A 4,434-nucleotide genomic window follows, 5' to 3' on the forward strand; every position below is an offset into this window, starting at 1 on the left:
ATTTGCAAAGATAACCAATCATACATAAAAGAATTCAGAGAAGATTCAAATATTGTTCATAGATAAACTTGATCATAAACCCACAATTCATCGGTCTCAACAAACACACCGCAAAAGAAGATTACATCGAATAGATCTCCACAAGAGAGGGGGAGAACTTTGTATTGAGATCCAAAAAGAGAGAAGAAGCCATCTAGCTAATAACTATGGACCCGTAGGTCTGAAGTAAACTACTCACACTTCATCGGAGAGGCTATGGTGTTGATGTAGAAGCCCTCCGTGATCGATACCCCCTTCGACGGAGCTCTGGAAAAGGCCCCAAGACGGGATCTCATGGATACAGAAAGTTACGGCGGTGGAATTAGGGTTTTGGCTCCGTATCTGGTAGTTTGGGGGTACGTAGGTATATATAGGAGGAAGGAGTATGTCAGTGGAGCAACATGGGACCCACGAGGGTGGAGGGCATGCCTGGGGGGGTAGGCGCGCCCCTACCTCGTGCCTTCCTGGTTGATTGCTTGACACAGGGTCCAAGTCCTCTGGGTCATGTTCGTTCCTAAAATCACATTCCCGAAGGTTTCATTCCGTTTGGACTCCGTTTGATATTCTTTTTCTGCAAAACTCTGAAATAGGCAAAAAACAGCAATTCTGGGCTGGGCCTCCGGTTAATAGGTTAGTCCCAAAAATAATATAAAAGTGTATAATAAAGCCCAACAATGTCCCAAACAGGATATAATATAGCATGGAACAATAAAAAAATTATAGATACGTTGGAGACGTATCAAGCATCCCTAAGCTTAATTCCTGCTCATCCTCGAGTAGGTAAATGATAAAAACAAAAAATTTGACGTGGAATGCTACTTGGCATAATTTCAATGTAATTCTCTTAATTGTGGTATGAATATTCATATTCGAAAGATTCAAGACAAAAGTTCAATATTGACATAGAAATAATAATACTTCGAGAATACTAACTAAGCAATTATGTTTCTTCAAAATAACATGGCCAAAGAAAGTTATCCCTACAAAATCATATAGTCTGGCTATGCTCCATCTTCACCACACAAAGTATTCAAATCATGCACAACCCCGATGATAAGCCAAGCAATTGTTTCATACATTTGGTGTTCTCAAACTTTTTCAATCTTCACGCAATACATGAGCGTGAGCCATGGACATAACACTATGTGGAATAGAATTATGGTTGTGGAGAAGACAAAAAGGAGAAGATAGTCTCACATCAACTAGGCATATCAACGGGCTATGGAGATGCCCATTACTAGATATCAATGTGAGTGAGTAGGGATTGCCATGTAACGGATGCACTAGAGCTATGCGTATATGAAAGCTCAACAAAAAGAACTAAGTGGGTGTGCATCCAACTTGCTTGCTGACGAAGACCTAGGGCATTTTGAGGAAGCCCATCGTTGGAATATACAAGACAAGTTCTATAATGAAAAATTCCCGCTAGTATATGAAAGTGATAACATAGAAGACTCTCTATCATGAAGATCATGGTGCTACTTTGAAGCACAGGTGTGGAAAAAAGGATAGTAGTATTGCCCCTTTTTATTTATTTACTATTTTTTGGGCCTTTTCTATTTGGCCTTTCTCTTTTTTTGTGGGGGGGGGACAATACTCTATGAATGATGATCATCACACTTCTATTTGTTTACAACTCAATGATTACAACTCGATACTAGAACAAAGTATGACTCTATATCAATGCCTCCCACGGTATACCGGGATAGCAATGATGCATGAGTGACTTATATGAAAGAATTATGAACGGTGGCTTTGCCACAACTAAAATGTCAACTACATGATCATGCGAAGCAATATGACAATGATGGAGCGTGTCATAGTAAACGGAACGGTGGAAAGTTGCATGGCAATATATCTCGGAATGGCTATGGAAATGCCATGATAGGTAGGTATGGTGGCTGTTTTGAGGAAGGTATATGGTGGGTGTATGATACCGGCGAAAGGTGCACGGTATTAGAGAGGCTAGCAATGGTGGAAGGGTGAGAGTGCGTATAATCCATGGACTCAACATTAGTCATAAAGAACTCACATACTTATTGCAAAAATCTATTAGCTATCGAAGCAAAGTACTACGTGCATGCTCCTAGGGGGATAGATTGGTAGGAAAAGACCATCGCTCATCCCCGACCGCCACTCATAAGGAGGACAATCAATAAATACATCATGCACCGACTTCTTAACATAACGGTTCACCATACGTGCATGCTACGGGAATCACGAACTTCAACACAAGCATTTCTCAAATTCACAACTACTCAATTAGCACGACTCTAATATCACCATCTCCATATCTCAAAACAATTATCAAGTTTCAAACTTCTCATAGTATTCAACACACTCATAAGAAAATTTTATTATTAATCTTGAATGCCTAACATAATTAAAGCAAATTACCATGCTGTTTTGTAGGACTCTCAAAATAATCTAAGTGAAGCATGAGAGAACAATGGTTTCTATAAAACAAGTCTACCAACATGCTCTAAAAGATATAAGTGAAGCACTAGAGCAAAAACTATATAACTCAAAAGATATAAGTGAAGCACTAGAGCAAAAACTATATAACTCAAAAGATATAAGTGAAGCACATAGAGTATTCTAACAATTTCCGTATCATGAGTGTCTCTCTCAAAAAGGTGTGTGCAGTAATGATGATTGTGGAAAACTAAAAAATAAAGACTCAAATAATACAAGATGCTCCAAGCAAAACACATATCATGTGGTAAATAAAAATATAGCTTCAAGTAAAGTTACCGATAGAAGTAGACAAAAGAGGGGGTGCCTTCTGGGGCATCCCCAAGCTTTGGCTTTTAGGTGTCCTTTGATTATAAATTTCTCACTATCATGAGAGAAGCCACTAGTGAAACCTATGGCCCCCGGGTCTACTTTACATCATATAAGTTTCCGATCTATAATTCTAGTTTACTATTTATTTATTTTGCAATCTTTATTTTCCAATCTATACAACAAAAATACCAAAAATATTCATCTTACTATATTTATCAAATCTCACTTTTGCAAGTGGCCGTGAAGGGATTGATAACCCCTTTATCACGTTGGTTGCAAGGTTCTTGATTGTTTGTGCAGGTACTAGGGGATTTGCGTGTAGTCTCCTACTGGATTGATACCTTGGTTCTCAAAAACTGAGGGAAATACTTACGCTACTTTGCTGCATCACCCTTTCCTCTTCAAGGGAAAACCAACACATGCTCAAGAGGTAGCAGGCGTCATCATGTCGGGACTGGCGGATCAGCAGCCACCGACGAGGACTCTATGGTGAAGGCCATGCGTAGGACTGCTGCACGCAACCTCGACTTCGGAGGTACCCCCTCTCGCAAATCTTTTATGTCTTTTATAATTCCAAAGTATCTTCAAATATCACTAGACTTGGGGTGTCACTAGGACGTAATGAGGATGAGATAGATTTTTTCGGTCAAGGCTCTAAAACAAGTGGAGTTCGACCGGCTTATGGTTGCTCCGAAGTTTTCGAGCTTTGTCAACCCTCTCATGTCAGATGAGGAGGATGAGGATGCCGATGCCAATCATGAAGGCAAGCTTCTCTCTCATTTGGTTAAAGACACGACTGAAGTAGACCTTGATGATATTGTACGCGACACTACGCTTTTTGAGCTTGTTGTGTCGGTGCGCAAGAACAAGTCTAACTCAGCAAAGAAAAGAGGGCGCTCTTCTAAGAAGGCAAAGGTCTCTAAACATAAAGTTGGTTCATCATGAGAGGCATGTTCTGGAATAGCAGAGGTTTTGGTGACTTGGCTAAACACAAACACATTGCCGATTGTGTAAAGGATAATACGTTGGACTTTGTGGCTATCACTGAGTCGGGTAAACATGATTTTCCAACACGTGATCTGGACCACTTTTCATGTGGTTTTGATTATGAATAGCATGTCTTACCGCCGACCGGGAGGTCCAGGGGAATATTGCTAGGTATTAACTCTACATACTTACAACTATTGTCCACGTCAAACGGGGAGTATCATATCAAATTCCACCTTCAAAATAAGTCCGACAACTTCATCTGGAGTCTGGTGGCTGTATATGGCGCCGCTCAAGAGGAGTTTAAGTCTGCATTTCTAAAAGTACTTGTTAATACCTGTCGAGACAATCCCCGTCCCATGTTAATCAGGGGGGATTTTAATATCCTTCAATATCAGCAAGAAAAAAAAATGATCGGTTTGACACTAGGTGGCCTTTCCTCTTTAATGTTGTTATTGACAGCCTGGATCTGAGGGAGATCACGATGTTTGGCCGTTAATATACCTGGGCCAATAACCGATCGGTGCCAACCTTTGAAAAACTAGACCGGGTGCTAGTTACCACCGGCTGGGAATATAAATATCCCCTAGCCTCGGTTCGGGCACTAGAAAGAATTGACGC

Source organism: Triticum urartu, chromosome 7, assembly GCF_003073215.2.
Source record: "Triticum urartu cultivar G1812 chromosome 7, Tu2.1, whole genome shotgun sequence".
Taxonomy (NCBI): domain Eukaryota; kingdom Viridiplantae; phylum Streptophyta; class Magnoliopsida; order Poales; family Poaceae; genus Triticum; species Triticum urartu.